The sequence below is a fragment of the Prionailurus bengalensis genome, chromosome B4, assembly GCF_016509475.1.
Source record: "Prionailurus bengalensis isolate Pbe53 chromosome B4, Fcat_Pben_1.1_paternal_pri, whole genome shotgun sequence".
Classification (NCBI taxonomy): Eukaryota; Metazoa; Chordata; class Mammalia; order Carnivora; family Felidae; genus Prionailurus; species Prionailurus bengalensis.
The window spans coordinates 110,692,184-110,711,854 of NC_057358.1; the positions used below are offsets into that span (position 1 = coordinate 110,692,184).

Below are 19,671 nucleotides of genomic sequence, written 5' to 3' on the forward strand. Positions count from 1 at the left end.
CTCACATTTAGGTATTTAATCCATTTTGAATTTATTTTTGTGTATTGTTTAAGAAAGCAGTCCAGTTTCATTCTTTACATGTAGCTAGCCAGTTTTCCCAGAACCATTTATTGCAAAGACTGTCTTGTCCCCATTGTATATTCTTTTTTTTTATTAAAAATTTTTTTTAACATTTATTTATTTTTGACAGAGAGACAGAGTGCAAGCAAGGTAGGGACAGAGAGAGATGGAGACACAGAATGTGAAGCAAGCTTCAGGCTCTGAGCTGTCAGCCCAGAACCTGATGCAGGGCTCGAACTCACAACCGTAAGATCATGACCTGAGCCAAGGTTGGATGTTTAACTGACTGAGCCACCCAGGCACACGCGACCCCCCACCCTCCCACCGACATTGTATATTCTTGCTTCTTTTGTCATAGATTAATTGACCTTGTAGGTGTGAGTTTATTTCTAGTCTCTCTATCCTGTTCCATTGATCTGTGTGTCTATTTTTTTGTGCCAGCACCATACTGTTTTGATGACTATAGATTGTAGTGTATCTTGAAATCTCAAGATTGCTTTGGCTATTTGGGAGTCTTCTGCCGTTCAGTACAAATTTTAGGTTCATTTGTCCTACTTCTGTGAAAAATGCTATTGGTATTTTGATAGGGATTGCATTGAATGTGTAGATTACTTTGGGTATTATGGACATTTTAAGAATATTATTTCTTCCAATCCATGAGTGTGGAATATCTTTTCATTTGTTTGTGTCATCTTCGATTTCTTTCACTGATGTTTTACAGTTTTCAGAGTGTATGTCTTTTACCACTTTGGTTAAATTTATTCCTAGGCATTTGATTCTTCTTGCTAGAATTGTAAATGGGGTTGTTATTTCTCTTTCGTCTACTTTATTGTTGATGTATATAAATGCAACATATTTCTGTATATTTTGTATTCTGAAACTTTTTGCATTGGAACTTTACAGTTCTACTAGATTTATGGTGAAGTATTTAGGGTTTTACATATATATATATATATATATATATATATATATACACACACACACACACACACACACTACACATATATACATATACACATATATACACATGTATATATACTATATAGCCATGTATATAGTATATATACATATATATGTATAGGATATATATAGTATATATATGTATAGTATGTATAGTGTGTATATATGTATATAGTGTGTATATACATATATACACATATATATATGCATATGTGTATATATATAGTATCATGTCAACTGCAAATAGTCACAGGTTTACTTCTTCCTTACCAATTTGGATGCTTTTTATTTCGTTTTCTTCTCTGATTGCTGCAGCTAGGACTTCCTGTGTTGAATCAAAGTGGTGAGAATGGGCATCTTTGTCATGTGTCTGATCTTTGAGGATTTTTGAGGCAAAGCTTTCAGTTTGCACCATTGAGAATGATGTTAGCCATTGGTTTTTCCATATAAGTCCTTTATTAAGTTGAAGTATATTCCCTCTAAACTCACTTTGGGGGGCGCCTGAGTGGCGCAGTCGGTTAAGCATCCGACTTCAGCCAGGTCACGATCTCGCGGTCCGTGAGTTCGAGCCCCGCGTCGGGCTCTGGGCTGATGGCCCAGAGCCTGGAGCCTGTTTCTGATTCTGTGTCTCCCTCTCTCTCTGCCCCTCCCCCGTTCATGCTCTGTCTCTCTCTGTCCCAAAAATAAATAAACGTTGATTAAACTCACTTTGGTAAGAGTTTTTATCATGAATGGATATTGCCTGAATTCCAAATGCTTTTTCTGCATCTCTTTAGGTGACCATATTACTTTTATGCTTCCTGTTGTTAATGTGATATATCATGATTGATTTGCAAATATTGAACTACACTTGTATCCCTGCAGTAAATCCCACTTGATTGTGGCAAATGATTTTATTTTTAAATTTGTTGGATTCAGTTTGCTAATACTTTGTTGAGGATTTTTGCAATTATGTTCGTTAGAGGTATTGGCCTGTAGTTTTTTGTTTTTTTGTTTTTTTGTTTTTTTTTTTTTTTTTTTTACAGTGTCTTTGTTTGGTTTTGGTATCAGGGTAATTCTCGCCTTGTTGAATAAATGTGGAAGTTTTCTCTCCTTTTCTACTTTTTTGGAATAGTTTGAAAAGAATAGCCCTTAACTCTTCTTTAAATGTTTGGTAGAATTCATCTGTGAAGGCATCTGGACCTACACTTTTGTTTGTTAGGAATATTGTGATTATCAATTCAGTTTCATTACTAATAACTCATCTATTCACATTTTTTTTTATTTCTTCAGTTTTGGAAGACTATATGTTTGGAAGACTATTGATTCAGTTTTGGAAGACTCTATGTTTCTAGGAATTTATCCATTTCTTCTATCCATTCTTCCGATTTTTAATAAGATTTTTATAATCTCTTATAATTCTTTGCATTTTTGTGGTGTTGGTTGTTATTTCTTCTCCATTTCTGATTTTTTTTTAAATATGAGTCTTCTCTTTTTTTCTTAATGAGTCTGACTAAGGATTTATGCGTTTTGTTTATCTTTTCAAAGAACCACCTTTTGGTTTCATCGATCATTCTATTGTCTTTTTAGTCTCTCATTTATTTCTGCTCTAATCTTTATTATTTCCTTCCTTCTACTAGCTTTGGGCTTTGTTCTTCTTTCTCTAGCTATGTTAGATGTAAGGTTATGTTGTTTGAGATTTTTCTTGTTTCTTGATGTAGGCCTGTATCACTATACATTTCCCTTTAGAACTGTCTTTACTGTATCAGATTTTAGTCCACATATTTTCATTTTCATTCGTCTCTATGTATTTTTTTTATTTCTTTGTTGACTCATTGGTTTATAATAGCATGTTACTTAGCCTCCACTTGTTTCAGTTTTTTCCACCTTTTTTTTGTAATTGATTTTGAGTTTTATACCACTATGGTAAAAAAAAGATACTTCATATGTTTTTAATCTTCTTAAATTTATCAAGACTTGTTTTGTGGCGACACATGTGATTTATCCTGGAAAATTTTCCATGTGCCCTTGAAAAGAATGCATATTCTGGGGCTTCTGGTTGGCTCAGTAGGTTAAGTGTCCGACTCTTGATTTCAGCTCAGGTTATGATCTCCTGGTTCATGAGATCGAGCCCCACGGTGGGCTCTGTGCTGACAGTGTGAAGACTGCTTAGAATTCTCTCTCCCTCTCTCTCTCTCATCCCTCCCTCCCCTGCTTGCACGTACACACACTTTCTCTCTCACAAAATAAATATTTTTTTAAAAGAAAAGAATTCGTGTTCTGCTGTTTGGGGATGGAATCTTCTGTGTATATCTGTTAGGCCTATCTGGTCTAATATGTCATCAGAGCCACTGTTTCCTTGTTGATTTTTCGTGTGGATGATCTATTCATTGATATAAGTAGGGTGTTAAAGTCTCCTACTCTTATTATATCACTGTCAATTTATCCCATTATGTATGTTAATACTTGCTTTATATATTTAGGTGCTCCTGTGTTGAATGCATATTTATAATTGTTATAAACTTTTGTTGGATTGAACCATTTATTATGTAATGTCCTTCTTTGTCTCTTGTTATGGTCTTTGTTTTAAATTCTCTTTTGTCTGATGTAAGTATTGCTAGCTCAGCTTCCTTTTTTTGCTCTGTTTATATGGCTAATATTTTTCCATCCTCTCACTTTCAGTCTATATATGTCTTTAGGTCTAAACGGAGTCACTTGTTAGGTAGCATATAGATGGCTCTTGTTTTTGTTTTGTTTTGTTTTTTATCCATGCAGTCATCCTATATCGTTTGATTGGCTCATTTAGTCCATTTACATTTAAAGTAATTTTTTTATGATTCAAGGATTTATTAAGTTATACATGCAAAACATACAGCTAATTGCATTAGCAAAAGATCAATGTAAAAACACTACACAAGTCTGAAACTGTCAATTAAAAAAATTTTGTTCTAGTGGTTGAAAGGCCCAACCTTATATTCTTGCTGGTGGGTAAACTGTACAGAACTTGGTTAGCAGCAGCAGGGGCTTACAGAGCCGCACAGACCCAAAAGAACTTAGGCAGAGCAACAGGAAGGTTGTGTGTGTCTGGGGGGTGGGGGCAGGGGAGTGAGGTGAGGAGGAGGGTCAGCATTAGTCAAGGTACAGTACTGGTGATCTGGTGAGACAATGATGTTAAGAAAGTTCATAGTTTAGGAATATCTAAAATATTTCAAAAACTATAAAGCTGCAACACATGATTTTTTTTTTGCCTAATTACTAGAAAACTAAGGAAAACACTTATTAGCTTTGAATAAAGTAACAAGGGAACAGGAATGCACTTTTACTAATCTAAAAAATAATCTAATGCATTATCAGAAAGATTTTATAATACAAGGAGGCATATTGTTCATTAAGAAGGGGTTCTAAAATAAAAGCACTAAGTTAGCAACTATGGGAATGACCAGTTCAAAGATGAACTAAATGCCCGATTTTAGGCAGGTCTAAGAAAAAAATCTTAAAACAGTGATGATACTGACCTCTCATCATTCACTGCATCTGATAGAAACTAACTTTTTAAGATTTTACTCGTGACACTTTCACTCAGTTTAATAATGATGCGCACAGTGTCGTGTAAATTAACCTCCATATTTTGTAAGAATATTTTCTTGTCCTCTGATGGCCTCCCGTGAAGCACATACCCGCCCCCATGTGCCCACGACCACAGTGGAGACTTCATCACAGGGAAGGGAGTCAGAGGGCGGTTCCAAATCTCAGCCAAAGCTAATACACTAACTTAAAAAAACAAAAATCTCACTACAAAATAAAAAAGATTGATCCAGAGAGCTGAGTCATTACCCTTGATCCATGAGGACACACAGCACGGTGTTGGGGGTGGACATGGGCTGTGCTAGGTGGCAATTTTCAGAAAGGAGCCTGTATGGCTCTCCTGTCAGACTAGTTAGCAGGTGTCTGCATCTCCAACTTGAGAGGCTGCAGTCTCTTCTCAAAGACAAAGGTCTCAAACAGTTTAGTGCTTAAGGTTCGCAGCACAACAGTGCAACTTAGTTCACAAGGTATTTTGGCAACTCTTAATCTGAGCAAGAGTAAGGGCTTTTGAAAAATAAGGCTTTAAGAAAGCTTGCCATTTTAGGGATACATTTTAATGTGAAAATTTGAAGTCTTAAACTTTAAACAAATAAATCCTAAAAATTACTGATTTGTTCAAAATGGTTTTATGGAAAAACTAATCTGTAACAAAAAGATGGCATTGAGTGTGACGTCTCCACCATATTTGAGCAAAGTGTACAAAGGTTCCGAGGGGGACAGGGCAGGAGAGGGGCCCAGACATTTACAACAGCAGGCATTTTCTTTCCCTCCTCTTGACTGGAGGGGGCCAGAGAACTGCTCGACTAGCTTCATCAAACACTGTCTTGAGGCCTCTCTGCATGACAGCCAGGCACTCTAGGTATTTTACAGCACCCATCTAACTTCGTTACGGCCAAACCCTGCTGGTAGGTGATGGGAGTCAGCTTCTTGTCTTTCAGTTGCCCAATCCTGTCTTTGTCATCCCTGAGGTCAAGTTTAGTTCCCACCAAGATGATGGGGGTGTTGGGACAGTGGTGTTGCACTTCAGGGTACCACTCTGCTCCAACATTTTCAAATGACACAGGACTCACAAAAGATAAAGCAAATTAAGAATACATCCGTTCGCTGAGAGGATAAGGGACGTAATCTGTCATAATCTTCTTGTCCAGCTGTATCCAATAAGCCCAGATTCACTGGTTTTCCATCCACCATAACATTGGCAGAATAGTTGTCAAAGACAGTGGGATATATTCTCCAGGAAATGCATTGGTTGTGTAACTGATCAGTAGGCACGTTTTACTACAGCTCTGTAGTATGCCACCACACGTTTGATGGCCTGCATCTGGGCCACTTGCTGGGCCTCAGCAGGCTCAGGGGAGGCAGGCAGGCAGGTGGGAGGGTGGCTGAGGGTGGTGGGGTGCGGGGTGCCAGGGCTGCTGTCCATGCCGCCTCACCCTCCACCTACCAGAAGACAGAGCCCAGAAGTGGCCACCACCCAAAAGCCGGAGAAAACTCTAAAGTAATTATTGATGGGTGTGTACTTGGTGCCATTCTGTTAATTGTAGGTACTTTTTAAATTATAATTAACATAAAGTGTTATATTAGTTTCAGATATGCAACATAATGTTTCAACAATTCTATACATAACACAGTGCTCATCACAATCAGTGTAGTCACCATCTGTCACCAAATAGGGTTATTATAATTTCATTGACTATATTCCCTATGCTGTACTTTTCATCCCTGTGACTTATTTATATTATAACTGAAAATTTCTACCTCTTAATGCCCATTTGTAGTTCTTCTCTGTTCTTTTTCTCTTGTTCTCTTCCTGTGTGGTTTGATGGCCTTCTTTAGTGTTATGCTTGTATTCCTTTCTCTTTGTTTTTTGTGTATTATAGATTTTTGACTTGTGGTTACTATGGGGTTCAAGTATAACCTGTTATGTGTATAGTAGTCTATATTGAGTTGATGGTCTCTTAACTTTGAACACATCCAGAAGCATGAAAGTTTTATTCTCCACTTCACATTTTATGTATATAATGTCATATTTTACATCTTTTATTTTTGTATCCTTTGACTAAGTTTTTGTAGGTATAATGGATTTTACTAATTTTGTATTTTAACCTCCATACTGGCTTTATAAACGATTAATCTAGTACCTTTACTACAGGTTTGCTTTTACCTGTGAAATTTTTTCTGTTCATTATTTTCTTCTAGTTACAACCTTCTCTTTCGATTTAGAGAATTCTCTTTAACATTTCTTGTAAGGCTAGTTTAGTAGTGATAAACTCCTTTAACTTATGTTTGTCTGAGAAACCCTTTTTCTCTTCTATGATGAATGATAATCTTGCTGGGTAGAATATTCTTTGTTATAGGTGTTTTCTTTTCAGAACTTTGAATACCTTATGCCACTTCCTTCCAGCCCTCAAAGTTTCTGCTGAAAAATCAGTTGATACCCTTGTGAGATTTCCCTTCTATGAAACTGTTTTCTCTTGGTGCCTTTAAAATTCTCTCTTTATTATTTCTTTTTGCCATTTTAATTATAATGTGTTTTGGTGAGGACATCTTTGGGTCCATATTTTTAGGATCTCTCTGTGCTTGCTGGACCTGTATGTCTGTTTCTTTCTGCAGATTAGGATGTTTTCAGCTATTATTTATTTACATAAGTTTTCTGCCTCCTCCTCTCCCTCTTCTCCTTCTGGGATACCTATAATGTAAATGTTATTACACTTGATCTCACAGAGTTCCCTTAACCTATTCTCATTTTTTTAATTCTTTTTTTTTCTTTTTGCTGTTCAGCTTGGTTACTTGTCATTACCCTGTCATCCAGATTGCTAATATGTTCTTCTGCATTCTCTAATCCCCTGTTGATTCAATTGGTGTACTTGTTATTTCAAGTTATTGAATTCTTCAGCTCTGACTGGCTCTTTTTTATATTTTCTGTTTATTGAAATTCTCACTGAGTTCATCCACTCTTAAGTCCAGTGACTATCTTTATGACCATTGTTTTGAATTCTTTATCAGGCATATTGCTTATCTCCACTTCATTTAGCTATAATTTTTGTCTTGTTCTTTCATTTGGGATATGTTCTTCTGCCTCCTCATTTTTTCTCTCTGTGCTTGTTTCTGTGTATTATGTAGGCCAGTTATGTCTTCTGGTCTTGAAAGTAGTGACCTTGCATAGAAGAGGTCCTGTAGCACAATGCCTTCTGGTCATCAGAACCAGGCACTCCAAGGGTGCCCCGTGTGGGCTGAATGCACCCTCCTCTTGTGACTGAGCTGTGATTGCCTTTGGCCCAGCTGGTTGCAAGGATCTGTGTTGCTTGCTGTGGGCACACTGGGCAGGGTTTCCTCCCCATATTATTAAGGACCTTCTTTGTGGCCCACTTGGGCTTACTGGTGAGCGGGGCAGGTACTCACCCTAGCTCTCTGCAATTAGCCTCTCTGTCACAGCAGCAGGTGCACCAAAGGGCAGGGCACAGCTGCAGCACCTAGAGGTGCACTGGTGTGTGGGGTTATCTGCCACCAGCCTCACCAGGGCATGAGCCACTTTGGTGTGGTGCCAGTCATGGCGGGGGCTTCTCCAGGTGAGGTGGGTGCCTGCGGAAGCAGGCAGTTGGGATGCAGTGGGTTCACAGGGGAACGTTGGGGTAAGTCGTGCAGTTCTAACAAGATAAATGGAAGGTGTTAGCACTGGTTTCAGAAAAGTGTCTGGCTATCTAGGTTGGGGGATGGGAAAAGAAATGGCAGCCACCAGAACTTTTGTTCCAGGAGAAATCTCCTACAGATCCCTGTCCCTCTTACACACATTCTAAGATTATTCAATGAATCTCCTTCACATATACCCCAAACGCTTTTCAAACTGCTGCTTCTGATCTGTGTCTTGGGCCAAATTATTTAGAATGCTGACTTTTTAAGGGCAGGGTCTCAGTTTTCTTCTACCCTCTGGCTCTCCTGAAGTTAAGCCTGTTGGTTTTTAAAGCTGCTGGAGTTAAGCCCCACTGATTTTTAAAGTTCTTGGAATAAAGTCCTGCTGGTTTTTAAAGCTAGATGCTATGGGAACGGTCTTCCCAGGGGAGGTCGTCAGTGCCAGAGATGCCCAGTGTGGTGTCTGATCCTCTTGCTTTTCCATACTTGTGATGTCCCTCCTTTTTCTGGTTAGTCTGACCAGGGGTTTGGTTCGCAACTATGTCTCTATCTCTTCTACCCTTTTCTGTGATTAGCAGTGAAAAGTCTGTTCTGCCAGTCTTCCGGTTGGTTTTCAGAGTTAGTCGTATGGATGCTACTGTTATATTTGTATGTCCATGGGATGAGATGAGCTCAGGATCCTCCTACTCTGCCATCTTCTTAAAACTCCTAGGTCTTTAATAAATAAATACAATGATTACAGAAAGGGATCCTTTATATCCATTTTATATGTTTGAATTAGTTTATAATTTCTCAATTATTTTTATGAACGATTCCAAGACATCTTTCCAGACTGGAGTTAAATGTCTGAGTTTTATCTTTTTTCTTCTAATGTTTTGTTTTTGTTTGTTTGTTTGGAGTCTTTAAAACTATGTTAGAAGTCATTACAAGTTCCAAGTCCTTAAAATGTCATTATGTCCCAACAGCCTTTGTTAGGGAGACCATCTTGTTACACAAAAACTCTTTAGAAAGTTTTAAAATATGTTAAAAAATGCTTGAAGCTGCTCTATGAAAGACAATGTTAAGAGAATGAAAAGACAAGCCACAAACTAGCAAATATGTGTAGAACACATATCTGACAGAGGGTTTGCCTGTAAATATATACAAGAACCTTTTAAAATTCATCAGTAAGGAAACAAATAACCCAATTTAAAAATGGACAAAAGATTTGAAAAGACACCTCACCAAAGAAGATAAACAGATGGCAAATAAGCTCATGAAAAAATGCTCACCATCATTTGTCATTAGGGAACTGCAAATTAAAACAATGATGATAAACCAATACTCATCTATTAGAATGGCTAAAATCCAACAGACTGACCATAACAATTGCTAGTGAGCATGTGGAGCAGCAGAACTTTATATTCATAGCTGCTAGGAATGCAGAATGGCACCGCCACTTTAGAAGACAGTTTTATGTTTTCTTACAAATCTACACATAGGTGTACCATACGGTCCAGAAATCATGCTCCTGGGCATTTACCCAACTGATTTGAAAACTTCTGTGTTCCAAAACCATGAACGTTTATAGCAGCTTAATTCATAATCACCAAAACCTGGAAACAACCAAGATGTCCTTAATAGGTAAATAGATAAACAAAGTGTGACACATTCATACAAAGGGATATTATTCTATGATAAAAAGAAATGGGCTATCCAAGCCATGAAAGACATAGATGAGTATTAAATGCATATTTCTAGGTGAAAGAAACTCATCTGAAAAGGCTACACATTATGTAATTTCAATTATATGATACTCTGGAAAACATAGAAACTGTAACAACAATAAAAAAAATTACTGGTTTCTAGAGGTACAGGGGAATGGAAGAGATTTTGAATAGGTAAAGCACAAGGGATTTTTTTAGGGCAATTAAACAATTCTGTATGTTCTATAATAGTGGATATACAACACTACACATTTGTTGAGACCAGTGTATTGAGAAGCCGAAAACATGTTATCTCACATACGGATTTTCTGGTTCTATAAACACAGCAATTTTATTAAATTCTATTGTATTTCCTCACCACTAAGAGAAAAAAAAGTGTATCGTTTTGTTTATAATTGTATACTCTGTATTACTGAGCATTTTGTGATTGGGGAAAGCTATTATTTTGACCAGGCATTAATGAAACCTTAGTCTTCCACTTACAGTTTTACATATCAGGAGACTGTGATGATTGTGAAAATTTCCCACAAACTGGATTCTGCCTCCATTCGTTTCAAAACTCATTTCTCATCCATCACCCGCATACTTCTGGTGCCAGATCCATAAGACACATTCACTAGGGCATCATGAGACAACCTCACATATACTTTTAGGTCATGGTGTCCTAGTAAATTGGCACAGTGTCCAGTGGGAGTGTTTCTGGAAGCCATTCCCACATGAGAGGTACTTTAATATCTTAAAGATAAATGCAAGTGGCTGCAAATTTTACAAAAATATATTACTATATGAATACATTGCTAGCTCCTCTGTATGACATATAGAGGGCCTGTATAAGTGAGGACCAGAAATCTGAATTTCTTTAGCTTCACATAAAATCAGCCTCCAGGCATTAGGGGTCTTTGGAAGTTCTATTCTTTCAGTTTGCAGGTAAAATAGCAATCAAGATTATCGGCTACGAGTGGGAATGAGGAATGTAGTAGGTGGTTTGGAAGAGAAAATAATGTATGAAATAGCTATGAGAATGGAAAAGCAATGGACTAGAGAAATAGAATTGTTGAGCAGCATTAAGACCCACTTGATGGGAAGGAATCTACAGAGAAATTAGTAGGCATGATGGCGTGTTGTACACCAGACGTGTTTAGCCCTACGAGTGCAGACAGAGAGTGCATGGATAACTGGATTTGAGCAGGGTTGTCATTTAACAAGCAAATATTAGGAAATGAGAGGGATTAAATAGAAGGTATATGCAGGAGAGTGATTATTAATGCTGGATTGTGGATTTTAACCTGTATAAGGAGAGAAGAGAGGACATCAAGTTTGACAATTAGTGGAAAATGGTAGAATCGATAGATTGACAGGCCCACTGGATCAAAGAGAATATACTGGAAAGATACAAAGTGGTGGTCAGAGATGGAATACATGGAATTGAAGCGATGAATGGATTGCAATTAATGGCAACGACAAAGGCTACAGGAAGACCATCAAACTAGGGGACTAGGATGGTGTTGAGGACTGGTTCATTAGGAGAAAATTCGAGGACCTGAAGGGACAGGATGTTGAAAGGATCATTTATGGGCATATCAAAATCTCAAGAATGAAGACAGGAGTACAAATGAGTGACAGTGAACCAGGTGCTAACACCATCAAGAAATGAGGCCGTAGAGCCTGGGAGTTATATATGGAAGGAACAGTGAGTGGCAGTGGAAAATCTAATGAGATTCAAATCTGGGAGGGAGGAGGGAGGAGAAAGTAATACAGAAGCGGTAAGAACAGATAACTCACTTCTGGACTCTGTGATTGTTATGGAGGAAACACAGCCACCAAATGAGAGGGCTGAAGAGATAGATACATCCTCAGAACACAGACTCATTTTAATTTTGAGTAAGATGAAGGAAAAGTTTTGAAAATACATTGGATTTTGCAAAGTATGGGCTTTGGAATTCCAAAGGGCACACATTATATTACAGTCTCAGTGTCCATCTATAATTTCCTGGCTATTGTGGCACAGAGAATAGAGGTCTATTGAATGTTACACATTCTTCTAATAAATGAAAAATGTAAGGCTACAGAATAGTATTATATACATATATATGTGTATACACACACACACATATTCACATATATGTGTATAGTTTGCTCATGCCAAAAAGTCCTCAAAGTTAACACAAAGTAGTGGTGTTCATCTGTGTGTGTGTGGGGGGATCTAAATACAATGAATGTTGAAGGGATACTTTTGCCTTTATTTTATAGCCTGCTGTAGTGCAATATTGAAATGTATAATGATGAGACAATTGAAATATGAATACTTACTGACTCTAATATTAAGGAATTGTTCATTTTTCTTAAGTGTGGCAAGTATATCATGGTTTTTTTTTGATTTAGAAATACATATTTACAGATCAAATATTTTTGGGTATTGGCCTAAAAGTAATATGAAAGGGGGAGTGGATAAAGAGTATAGATAGGAGACTTAGATACAAGATCATTCTGTAGTTGAGTAAAGTTGAACCTAGGCTATGGTTACATGGGGGTTACATTACACTACTGTATTTTTATACATATTTCAAACTGTTCATAATAAAATGTTACGGAAAATAACTTATCAGACATTATAATAGGTAGTATCTATTCAGTTAAAATTGTTTCATTACACACTTTATTATATTACATTTGAGGAACATAGTGTTATAAATATTCATGGTCCTACCCCTCGCATTGTTTATGGCTTAAAAGTAAAAACAATTAGCAATCTCCTCTCCTTCCCCAAAATTATGAGATGGACCAAGGAGGGCCTTGTAAGCTATGTTAAGGCATTTGGGTTTTCCTTTGAAAATAATGAGAAACGATTTAAGTGTTCCAACCAGAGAAAAATATCAGATGTCTCCATGTTATTTGTTCTAACTTGAGGAACTGATTGAAAAAGGGCTAGGTATGTGTGATCAGTTAGGTGTTTACTAAAATTGTCTAGGCTTACATTGGTGAAATTGCAATACAAAGGCTGAACAGAAAAGGCAGAATAAGCAAAGAAGTTGAAAAGAAATGGTGGGTGAATAAATATTATGTCATAAAGCTAGGGTATATGGTCTGAAAAGTCAAATACCGACCAGAGGTTAGCAGGATAATGATTTATTGCCTAAACCACATTAGCCACCATGGTGTTTGATCTTGCCATTCCTCTTCTCAGAAACACACAGTGGTTTCCCATGGCCCCTAAGAATGTCTACCCTCCTTGTTGTGACATTCAAGGTCATGCTCTCATCTCTCTGTGTATCTCTTTTTGCATTATATACTCTGGGTGCACTGATTTGATCTGATAGAATAAGAACTTGTATAGCTTCTTGCTTTGGAAGGTGCTGCTCAGACTGGGCCTAATTCTCCTCTGTCAAAATTTGTCTCACCCTTGTAAGTCTTATTAGCCCAAACACCCAACTCCTCCATAATCCCATGTAGTCTATATCCATTCCTCCTTTCTGCATGCTCTAAGGACATTAACTGGACCTCAGCTTTATACTTAGGTAATAACTTCAGTGTGGTTTTATAAATATTATAGTCGTTTTCAGATCTTCTCCCCAACCAAGTTAGAAACCTCTTGAGGTCAAACAGTGTTAACTTTATCTTCTTCGATTACCTTACCTATTTTAGTAACCGGTAAATACGTCCATATTATAACGAAATCTAGATTTTAGCTTATACGCTCAACCATTTTTTAAATATGTGTGATAATCTTGATATCAAATGACAAGGCAAACTTATGAGTGCATAAAATTCTTTATTTAGAACAATAAAGTATATGTATATATATAATGTAATTTCAAATTCAAACCTGTATAAAAAAGGGTCAGGACATATACCTAGTTTAAAAAGTACACATATAGTATATACACATACACATCACATTTTACAACGTTTTTTATTTAATTACACTTCAGTCATAATAAACTAGAATAGTGTTGACATACATTTACATTACAATATGCAAACTCCAATCTATGAATGAACTAGCAATGTATCTATGCATCCATCTATATGTTTGAATACTTTTCAAGTCCATCAATTTAAAAAATAGCGACAAATGGACACTATAATCACACATTAATCCTTAGAATAGAGGATATTTTTATTGAAAAATTTTGAGCCTTATAGCTGAGAAATCAAGTAGTTGAAAATACTATGTTTTTAAAACCATTTTATTTTTAAAAACATCATAAGGATGTAGTTGGAGATGGCAGTTATAAATTTACAATGCTTAGGAAACATTTTAGGATTATGAATATCCACTTTATTTCTAAAACATCTTGTTAGGAAATAAAAGTACCATTACTTTATTTGTAACAAAGGCATTTCCAGACTTGTTAATGAAAAGCAGCAAAACCATAATTTGTGCAATAAAATATCATAAATTAACTAGTTAGAATTTCAAGGTTTATATTTTAATGCCAATTTTACAAAATAATACTGTTTCAAAGACAAGCTGGCTTACTTTAAAATTCTTATCCCACCTTCTAATTTTAAAATGAAATTTATGGATGACCCCTTTCCAAATGGATTATAAATTATTTTTTGGCACTCAAAAACTTTAAGCATCTTACATTTCTGTTCTAAGCTTTTAATAAAATGACAGCATTTAAATGCTTAATTTGGTGCATTTCCAAATGTTGCACATATCTTATAGTATCTCTTCCTGACTAAAATGCACTCGTGGTTTTCATTCTTCAGAGGTGATCCAAAAATGTTTACTTAAGCAAAGGAAAAAGCCATCTCTTGTGTAAATGGTTACCCAATTCACCCTATAGGAGATTGAATTTTACTTTTACTAATGGATCCTATTTACATTACAAACAAGAATAGCAATGACTTTTTGTGTTCAAATTGCTTATTCACAGATCAGAATGGAATATCTCATATGGAATAGTTTCAGATCTATTTTGTTGTCTTTGTCAGTCAGATATCAATAGGTTTCACACCTAAGGTGTGACCTCCAACTTCACCATAAATAAAACATGGAGATCCAAAGAGAAGAGGTGACTTACCAATATCAGTTAACAGCAGAGAAGTTTCTCACAATTTTTTCCAACATCTGCCTCATTATGCCAAACTGTCTTTTGAAAAATTTCTAAGAATACGTGGGAAATGGCTAAAAGCCCCATATTGGAATTACATTTTGAAACCAAAACCTAGCTGCAGAAAAATATTGAGATATCCATGAATCATAAATCATGAATGGATTTTTCTGTTAATTTCAAACCTCAGTTGAATTAGAATACCAAAATACGCCACAAAGTTTCCCCAAAGTACTTTCATACTCAATTAAATGTGTTAATTCTTACTAAAAGCAAACACTACATTAAAAACACGTTTTCATTCTTCATATACTTCTTTTTAAAGAGAATAGGGTACTTATTCTATTATCATATTGAAAAAAACTGAAATTTGTCTCTGACTCATTAAAAAATGGCAGTGTGGTAAGCACATTAGATTATAATACAAAATCCGGCAACACTTTGATATTACTGGGCAGGCACCATTTATCACAGAGCCAGTTTCTTTATAGACTTGTGTTCTACCAAAGAGGTGCAAAGCTTTTACTATAATTTAGAATCTGCAGACTTCTGAGATCATTTTAAAAGGCAATTTTGGAACATTACAAAAGATATCAGATACATGGCACCAATTTAAAAGGTGATTTCATGATTGATAATATCAGTTGTGAGTTTTCCATGATTTCTGAAGGATATTCAGCACACATATCAGATAAAATAAAGCAAATGTGTGTGTGTGTGTATATATACATACACACATACACACACACACATATTCATCTCAAAGCAGATATGACATATAATTCTCAAGCAGCCAGCATCCAAAATCATGTTCAGCCTTTTTCTACTGTTCATGCATTTTATTGAACTTTAGTGTTTTAAAAATTGGTAATTCATGTAACTCTCAATGAACTAATACATTTAATTAAGTAGAATATATCACCCCTTGCCTATGATGCCAGATTTCATAACTTGCTGAATTTGTTATTTAACTCTATTGATTGGGACCATGTCTTTGAGTGTTAAAACCCAGCTCCTGCCTTTGAGAATAAAAGTGCATTTATTGTACTCTCAAGCTCATTAAACAGAATTTTCTCATGGCTAAGAAAATCAAAACCATTGGTGAAATAAACTATTAAATTGAGAAGTATCAATCTTCTCAATCTACACCTGACCTACACACATAACTCATACTAACTTATATCTAGTTTCTTCAAAAAAAAGCCACACACTGAGAGTCAGGTCCTTTCAGCAATTAAACTGATCGCTGGTTTTATTACTAAACGTTTGATCCATGGGATATTTAAGGGCCTGAGTAAGTCAATGCAGCTTCCCAAAACACCTGGGTTGTATCTTAGAGAAATGACTACCATCTGAGGAAGCCCAGCACTTTAGAGAAGGAAGGGATCGTAGAAATCATCTGGGCTTTTTGGTACAAAAAAGCGCAAAAGCCGCTTCACTGGAGTTGTATTTGGATCCTCTTTTAACATGAAGTCCAACTATACTAGAAATTCTTGGACTTTTGAAATAAAGGAAAGCTAGCAGTTTTTCATGCCCTTTTGTATCACTACATTGAAAATGATCATCTGAGGGGGTAGAACATGACAATAATGTTATAACAAGAATTAAGTTATAATAGAAAGCTTTGGATCCCTTCATCTGTATGTTCATGATCTACTGAAAGAATCTTAAACCACAAGAAACCATTTCTTTAGTCAGATGTTTGACTATTTAAAAAAAATGGCAAGGGAAATTCACAAAATGTCTTAAAAGTTTTAGTTTAAAAGCATGATGTCCATCTTGAGAATTCTTACCAAATTCACTCTTAATACAACAAACGCTGTCACACATTTTAAACAGCAAACTGACATGCATAACTACATAAAGCTCGCTATTTTAAATTCATAAATATTAATATAGAGTGCCTGATTTTAAATAAATGGATCCCTTAAACTGATAATGGTGATTATACAAGAAATAGCTAAAATTTCCTGATTCCTTTCATTCTTATAAAAGCCAAGTAACCTAATTTTCAATACCCATATTACCATGTGGGTGTGGTTTTCTAATCTTAGATACTAAATATAATTTTTAGTTTCTCTCATGATGTAAATTGAAAATGAGACCTTCATACATTCAGCAATTTCTCTTAAGTCCCTTTACATAACTCTGTAATAGTTTTAGAATATAAACATTTCATAATATATTTTGCAAGCACAATTTATACACTCTATAAGTGGTAGGGGAAAGGGGTGCAAAATGTCCTCCTCAGTGACCGTGCTGTTCAGTGTTCGTGGCTTCTTTGGGCCATAACTCCTTTGGAGAGTCTCCTCTCTGCAAAGGCATCAATGTTTTTTTTAGGGTTTTTTTTTTTTTTTAACATTTTTATTCAACTTACTTAAACCAAAGCAAACCAAAACAAAAACCCAGTTCATCCATTTCTCCCAACCACCCCCATCCCTTGCAACTACTAATCTGTCCTTTGTATCTATGAGCTTGGTATTTTTAATTTTTTTACTTAAAATTTTTTTGTTAGATTCCACATATAAGAGAGATCATATGGTATTTCTCATTCTGACCTATTTCACTTAGCATAATGCCCTCAAGTTCCATCCATGTTGTCACAAATGGCAAGATTTCATTTTTAGAGCGGAATCCACTGTATGTATAATACGTGTGTTATACATACACACATGTAACACATTTTCTTTATTCATCTATTGATGGACACTTACATTGTTTCCATATCTTGGCTATTATAAATAATAATGCAATGAACATGGGGCTTATACATCTTTTAGAATGTGTTTTCATTTTCCTCAAATACCCAGAAGTGGAACTGCTGGAACACATGGCAGTTCTATTTTAATTTTTTTGAGGAAACTCAATTTCCCATAGCGACTGCACCAATATACAGTCCCACCAACAGTGCACAGGGTTCCCTCTTAATTCTTATCTTTTTGATAACAGCCATTCTAACAGGTATGAGGGATATCTCATTGTGGTTTTGATTTGTATTGGTCTGGTGATTGATGGTGAGCATCTTTTCATGTACCTGTTGGCCATTTGCAGGTCTTCTTTGGAAAAACATCTACTCAGATCTTCCCATTTTTAAGTTAGAGGTTTTTTTCTTTTTTTCTTTGCTATTATTGTAGGAGTTCTTGGTAGATTTAGCTATTAGCCCCTTATCAGATATATGACTTGCAATTATTTTCTCCCATTCAGGTTCTTTTTTCCATTTTATTGATGTCATCACTGTTCTAATACAACACTGACTCCCAAGCATGGATAGATCCAGCTAACCATGTCCATTTGTCTAGTGGGAGATAGGTTTATGTCAAGAAGAGACCAAGATCAGACCCAGACCATTAATTAGCAGCTACAAGGCTGATATGTTGCCTACTCCAATCATTTTGTTCCTACTGCTCTCTAAATGTAGACTGGCTGATGCTGTTGAGTTTTTGTTCTTAACATTTTTTCTAGATTCATTTCAGAAAAATTATCCCCACTATACAGGATGAAATCTACTTGCAAAGACCAAGATTACTATGAACTGCAGGTTGTAACTGAAAATAAAGCTATGTGACTTTTCAGCAATTAGACACTTCTGGAGGCATGCAAAATGGTGCATGCAATCTGGGACACGTGCTTTCTCTCCCAACGTCAGTTGCAAGTTCTAAATGAGACCACCAGTCCCCCAGGTCTTTAAAATAGAGTCCTGCTCCATGCAAGGTCTTCTTTATAGATGATTAATTCAGTGCCAGTTTCACAGTAAAACACTTTGTTCCAATTTGTGAATCATCCATATAGAGTCATGGGTAGCAAGAACAGATAAAAATGCAGTCTGTTACTCCAGACAGAATATGAATTTGTTTAAAGCTGCTTCATTTATGAAGCAAACATGAACTGTTACCCGCCTAGAGAGGAAAGAAAAGAGAGAGATTATGGTGTATCTGCTTTCTGCCTTCTTTCCATTCTCAATAGCTGAATTCATAGGACTACAGAATGAGTAATATACTTAAAATACAAGCTTCACTTACACAAGCTACAAGAACTTGAGAAATCTTTTCCTAGATGCAATGATTAGTCACTCTCCGTGACCTCCCTGGTAACATTTAACATTATCTGAATGATCTTACTCATTGTTTGACTCTCTCCTCTCATTAAAATGTAAGCTCCATGAGGACAGAGACCTTTGTCTATCTTTTTTTACTGCTGTACTCCAACACCTAGAATAATACCTGGCAGAGGAAATATTCAGTAAATATTCCTGGAACATAAGGATGGATGAATGAATACCCAGTGGCCTTCACACCCATTTGCATACTATAGATTGTTTCCATTTGTGGTAAGAGGGTTATTTTGCAGCCTGAATTTCTCTAACCAAGCTATGAAAAGGTAGTATATACATGGTGAGGGGAGAGGGTTTTTGAAAGACAAAGACAGTGTCTAGAGAGAAATGCAGTAGCATTAAGGAGACATCAGTGGAGAAGCTAATAAGAGACCATCAACAAACAGCAGCCTTCTGGTCACTGAGCAATGCCAGTATCTTAACTGCTAAGCCATCACTTCTCCCAACTGAGGACACAGCAGCAGCAAGAGGGCTTTCAAAACTGTCAGCCAAGAAAAGGAAGAAATCCTGGCATCACATCCGGACAAAGTCTCTGGGGAGGTTCATTCGGCCTTAACATAACTTATACTTGTTGAAACAT

General features: G+C 36.2%; 1 protein-coding gene and 1 pseudogene across 7 annotated transcripts in view; both read right to left on the minus strand.

Moving 5' to 3' along the window:
• Nucleotides 1–5,022: 5,022 nt before the first annotated feature.
• On the minus strand, nucleotides 5,023–5,905 carry LOC122473458 (annotated as a pseudogene).
• A 7,768-nt stretch (nucleotides 5,906–13,673) lies between these two features.
• KITLG (KIT ligand) overlaps nucleotides 13,674–19,671 on the minus strand; it is an 86,909-nt gene continuing 80,911 nt past the window's right edge. For 4 of the 7 annotated variants that reach the window (XM_043561980.1, XM_043561984.1, XM_043561983.1 and 1 more), the window contains one exon: nucleotides 13,674–18,876. The gene's annotated coding sequence lies outside the window, so the exon portion shown is untranslated. The remainder of the gene's footprint in view (nucleotides 18,877–19,671) is intronic. The other 3 variants (XM_043561982.1, XM_043561985.1, XM_043561979.1) reach the window with 1 other exon arrangement.